Source organism: Nelumbo lutea, chromosome 1 (assembly GCF_056320005.1).
Source record: "Nelumbo lutea isolate HS-2025 chromosome 1, American lotus-T2T, whole genome shotgun sequence".
Taxonomy (NCBI): domain Eukaryota; kingdom Viridiplantae; phylum Streptophyta; class Magnoliopsida; order Proteales; family Nelumbonaceae; genus Nelumbo; species Nelumbo lutea.
In genome coordinates this window covers 33,719,545-33,725,585 of record NC_142684.1, presented here as the reverse complement: position 1 = coordinate 33,725,585, position 6,041 = coordinate 33,719,545, and the positions used below count along the sequence as shown (strand labels likewise).

At 40.5% G+C, this 6,041-nt stretch overlaps 1 non-coding gene across 1 annotated transcript; it reads left to right on the top strand.

Annotated features, from left to right (window-relative positions):
• Window positions 1–5,692: 5,692 nt before the first annotated feature.
• LOC148874222 (small nucleolar RNA R71) lies at window positions 5,693–5,799 on the top strand. Its single transcript, XR_016106119.1, has one exon. It is a non-coding gene; the product is annotated as a small nucleolar RNA R71 (small nucleolar RNA).
• Window positions 5,800–6,041: the final 242 nt, after the last annotated feature.

Sequence of the window (6,041 nt, the reverse complement as noted above, 5' to 3'; positions counted from 1 at the left end):
TAAATTACCATTTAAGATATGTATCAGATCCGAGGAAAGGAGAATATGAATTTCATCATAGTCTAGCCTTCACTCCTAATTCATATATAAATCAGCTCTTTAATTGTCAAGGTTAATAATCAAATTTCACTGAGTTTCACATCTGTAACTAAATCTCAATGAGAGTTCAACTTTAGAGTGCCCCTTTGAACCTCGGTTGTCACCACAATTACTTATTTCTAAGGGTGAGTGCATTTTATGCTCCATCTCACCTTTTTTTTTTTTTTTTTTCTTTTCGGTGTAAGTGCATTTTATGCTCCATCTCACACTTTTTTTTTTTGGTGTGAGTGCATCTTATGCTCCATCTCACACTGGTCACTTGCTTGAGGTAGGTAAATAGGACTCATGTTCTAAGCTGCTAGTTTTACTATTCAGCTCAGAATAGCGGAGTCAATTTGGGCTTTTGTCCTTCTTTTGCAATTATTGAACCTCAAGAATTAGCACTTCAGATGTGCACTAGCTTTCTTGATCATTAACAATGAAATCAAGGGCTTCCATACACATGAAGGAAGTTAGGGCTAGTCATGCTGAAAGGCATATTCAGCTCTTCTTTTCTCCTGCAAATATCAAATTGGGTCATTCACAAGAATAAAAACTTAACAAGTACATCAGTCTCCCTCAACTCATTGAATTCCTTCTTAAAAAAAATCATCAAATAAATAGTAATGAACTTGAGGGGTTCCAGTCTTTCTTTTTTTTTTTTTTTTTTTTTTTGTGATGTCATTGCTTGCATATGTGTGTTGGGGTGCATGAGGTGCATGGTTTCAACCCCTATACCCTAGCCTCGGGCTCACTCCCCCACACTTGAGATGAGCATTGTCCTCAATGTTCGTAGTGTTAGGGAGTCACATTTGCTAGAGCAAACTGAAGAAAAGAAAATGATGAACTGAGTCCTTAAAGAATTGGAATTTTAAGAAAAAGATCTTTATTTTACTAACTAATATTCTAAAAAGATAAATGACAAAAAGATTCCTTAACTTGTTCATGAGCAAGCATAAGAGATTATTGGTTATCTAGATAAACAGTGGATGGAGGGGGTACAGTACTGCCCATTAAATATGGTTTCAGGCGCTGACCATTTACTTTAAACGTGCCCTGAACCGGGTGGGTGAGTTCTATAGCCCCATGGGGAAAAACCTGTGAAATGGTAAAGGGTCCAGACCACCTGGATCTCAGCTTACCTGGAAACAAGCGGAGACGGGAATTATATAACAATACCTGTTGGCCTACATAAAAGTCCCGTCTCAGCAAGTTCTTATCATGCCAGTTTTTTATTCTTTCTTTATAAACTTTGGCATTCTCATAGGTGGTAAGTCTGAATTCATCCAATTCATTCAATTGCAACCTCCTTTTAGCCCCTATGGCCTGAATGTCAAAATTTAAGAATTTAAGAGCCCAATAGGCCTTGTGTTCCAATTCAACTGGTAAATGGCATGCTTTACCAAAGACCAATCTGTAGGGGGACATGCCAATAGGTGTCTTAAATGCAGTTCTGTATGCCCATAATGCATCATCTAATTTGATGGACCAATCTTTTCTGGTGGATGCTACGGTCTTTTCCAGAATTCTTTTGAGTTCCCTGTTAGTCAACTCCACTTGGCCACTGGTTTGAGGGTGATAAGGGGTAGCTAATTTATGTGTAATTCCATATTTCTGCATTAACCTCTCAAATTGGCTATTGCAGAAGTGAGTTCCCCTATCACTAATTATAGCTCGCGGAGTGCCAAATCGGGAGAATAGCTTCTTTAGGAAGTGTACTACCCTTCTTGAGTCATTTGTGGGTAAAGCCATGGCTTCTACCCATTTGGATACATAGTCAACTGCAACGAGGATGTACTTATTCCCAAAAGAATTCGGGAAAGGTCCCATGAAATCTATACCCCAAACATCAAAGATTTCACAGATTAAAATATTGGAAAGGGGCATTTCATTCCGTCGGGAAATGTTTCCCGATCTTTGGCATTTGTCACATGTGGACACATACCGATGGGCATCTTTGAAGAGTGTGGGCCAATAAAAACCTGATTGCAAAACCTTGGCTGCAGTGCGACTAGCTCCAAAATGACCTCCTGCTTCTTTATCATGGCAAAATTGGAGTACCGACTCCATCTCCTCCTCGGGGACACATCTCCTTATGATCTGATCTGCACACAATTTATACAAAAAGGGTTCCTCCCACAGATAGTATTTTACATCAGAAAAGAATTTCTTTTTCTGTTGATATGAAAGGTTAGGAGGAAGGACTTGTGCAGCTAGATAATTAGCAAAATCAGCATACCAAGGATATGAGTATTTCTGTATTGAGTACAACTGCTCATCCGGAAATTCTTCTCGAATGTTGCTGGTTATCTCCTCTTTTGAGCTTATCGTGTCCAACCGGGAGAGATGGTCAGCAGCCAGGTTTGCAGCACCCTTCAGGTCTCTAATCTCAATGTCAAACTCTTGCAATAAAAGGATCCACCTGATCAGTCTTGGTTTTGAGTTTTGCTTGGTAAGCAAGTGCCTTAATGCCGAGTGATCTGTGTGGACAACAACCTTGGATAATATCAGATATGAACGAAACTTATCAAGTGCAAATATTACTGCTAACAGCTCCTTTTCTGTGGTGGTGTAATTGAGTTGGGGTCCAGTCAAGGTTCTGCTAGCATAGTAAATTGGCTGAAAATGTTTGTTCATTCTTTGTCCTAAAACAGCTCCTATAGCAAAATCACTCGCATCACACATCAATTCAAATGGGAGGGTCCAATCTGGTGCTACCATGATAGGTGCATGGATCAATTTGTCTTTCAAGATGTTGAAAGCATGAAGACATTCAGTTGAAAATTCAAAAGGCACTTCTTTCTGAAGCAAGGTAGATAATGGCTTGGAAATTTTTGAGAAATCTTTAATAAACCTTCTATAGAATCCGACATGTCCTAAGAAACTTCTCAAAGAACGAACAGATGTTGGGGTTGGTAATTTTTCAATTGCCTCCACCTTGGCCTTGTCGACTTCTATACCTCTTTGAGAGATCTTGTGTCCAAGCACTATGCCTTCTTGCACCATAAAATGACATTTCTCCCAATTCAACACAAGATGTGTTTCTTTACATCTAGTAAGCACCTGTTCCAGATTATTCAAACATGCATCAAACGAAGAGCCAAAAACTGAAAAATCATCCATGAAGATCTCAATAAATTTTTCAACCATATCAGAAAATATAGACATCATACATCGCTGAAAGGTTGCTGGGGCATTGCATAACCCAAAGGGCATCCTTCGGTATGCAAAGGTTCCATATGGGCAAGTAAAAGTGGTCTTTTCTTGATCTTCTGGTGCAATTGGTATCTGGTTATACCCTGAATATCCATCCAAGAAACAATAATACTCATGCCCGGCTAGCCTCTCCAACATTTGATCCATAAATGGGAGAGGGAAATGGTCCTTCCGGGTGGCTTCATTTAATTTTCTATAGTCAATACACACACGCCATCCGGTAATGGTTCTAGTAGGGATGAGTTCATTTTTCTCATTTGGAACAACAGTCGTACCCCCTTTTTTGGGCACAACTTGCACAGGGCTTACCCAAGAACTATCAGAAATAGGATAAATGATCCCAGCATCTAACAACTTAATTATTTCAGCCTTTACCACTTCTTTCATGTTGGGATTCAGGCGCCTTTGGGGCTGAACGGAAGGCTTGCTGTCCTCTTCCATCAAAATTCTGTGAGTGCAGATTGATGGATTAATGCCTTTGATATCTTCTACCTTCCAAGCTATAGCATTTTTGTGTTCCCGCAGCACTCTTAATAATTTTTCTCTTTGTAAGGGATTCAGTGCTGCGGAAATTATCACGGGGAGATCTGATGGTTCCTCAAGGAAAGCATACTCTAAATGGGATGGTAATTGCTTCAGTTCAAGGGTGGGGGGTTCTTGGGGTGATGGCTTACCTGATGGTCCGGGCAATTTTCCTAAGTTCTCTAATTTAAGAAACCCCTTTCCCTTGAATTGAGGCTTATCATTCAGGTATGCTATCATGAGGTTTATTTTTTCATTTTCTGCTTCTTCAAGTTCTCCCAGCTGGAGGCAGAGTTCAAGAGGATCAGTTATTCTACTTACCTGGAAGCATTCATCAATTGTCAATTCAATGGCATCAATCATAAAACAAGAATCATCACTAGAGGGTGCATGTTTCATAGCATCAGACATTTTAAAAATTATCTCCTCATCTTGTATCCTAAGGCTGAGTTGTCCTTGTTGGACATCAATCATTGCTTTCCCGGTAGCCAGGAAAGGTCTCCCTAGGATAAGCGGGACCTCCACATCTTCTTGCATGTCTAACACAATGAAATCAACTGGAAAAATGAATTTGTCAACTTTAACTAACACATCTTCTATGATCCCCCTAGGATGTCTAATGGATCTATCAGCCAATTGTAATGCCACTCTAGTGGGTTGGGGTTCATTCAACCCCAATTTCTTGAAGATAGAATATGGCATTAAATTGATGCTAGCTCCCAGGTCACATAAAGCTTTTTCAATTTTTAAACTGCCAATGGTACAAGGAATAGTGAAACTCCCTGGATCTTTGAGTTTCTGAGGCAGCTTGTTCAGAAGGATAGCAGAACATTCCTCATTTAATGCAACTGTAGCCACATCTCCCAGTTTCCTTTTGTTTGCCAATAATTCCTTCAAAAACCTTGCATAGTGTGGCATCTGGGCTAAAGCATCAGCAAAAGGAATATTAATATGTAAACTTTTAAATATTTCAAGAAACTTACCAAATTCCTTCTCCAATTTTTGTTGCTTCAGCCTGTTAGGGAATGGAACTTGTGGTTGTTGGTGCATCCCTTGTTGTGCTTCTGGTTGTTCCGTCTTCTGTTGTCTAGTTCCAAGGCTTGTTTCTGCCTTGGGTTCAGCCCAATTCTTCTTTTCTACCTCAGGCAACTCTTTTCCACTTCTTAAGGTAATAGCTTGCACCTGCTCTCGTGGATTCACTTCAGTGTTGCTTGGAAGAGTTCCCGGCAGTCTGGAAGAGATTAATTGTGTCAATTGCCCCACTTGGTTTTCCAGGTTTTTGATTGAAGCTTCCTGGTTCTGGAACCTAGTTTCTGCACCTGCTATAAATTTTGTCATCAGTTCCTCCAAATTGGATTTCGGTTCAGGCTGATGATAAGTCTGGTGGAACGGCTTGGAAATATGCTGATTTGGCCAGGACTGGTTTGAATGTCCCCTCCATCCTGGATGAAAAGTATGGTGACTCTGGTAACCCTGCTGTCTTGACGAATTGCTGACATAGTCAACTTGTTCAGTAGATGGTCTGAACTGATTGCCAACTTGGCAGTCTGTACTGATGTGGCCTCCCCCACACAATTCACAATTAAGAGGCTGCACATGCATGGCAGCTATCTGCTTTTCATCTATTTTTTTACTGAGTGCTCCTATTTGTGCAGCTAGTGCTGTATAAGTGTCAACATTATGCAAGCCTTGCTGCTTCCTAGTTTGAGTCCTTTCCGAATGCCATTGATAATTGTTGGCTGCCATTTCCTCAATAAGTGCATGGGCAACCTCAGGAGTTTTATTATTTATGGATCCTCCGGCTGCAGCATCTAATATGGTCTTATTTGAGTCAGTAAGACCATTATAGAAAGTCTGCACTTGCAGCCAAATGGGGAGGCCATGGTGAGGAACTCTCCTTAACAGCTCCTTGTATCGTTCCCATGACTCATATAAAGATTCCCCCTCTTGCTGGAAAAAAGTAGTGATGTCATTCCTCATTTTAGCAATTTTAGAAGGGGGAAAATATTTAGAGAGAAAACGGCTGGCCATTTCGTCCCATGTGGCTATAGATCCTGCCGGTAATGAGTTCAACCAAGCTTTGGCTTTATCCTTCAAAGAAAATGGGAATAACCTCAGCCGGATGGCATCATCACTTACCCCATTGTGTTTGAAGGTGTCACAGATTTCCAAGAAGTTAGCAATATGGGCATTCGGATCCTCATGGGCCATACCACAAAACTGAA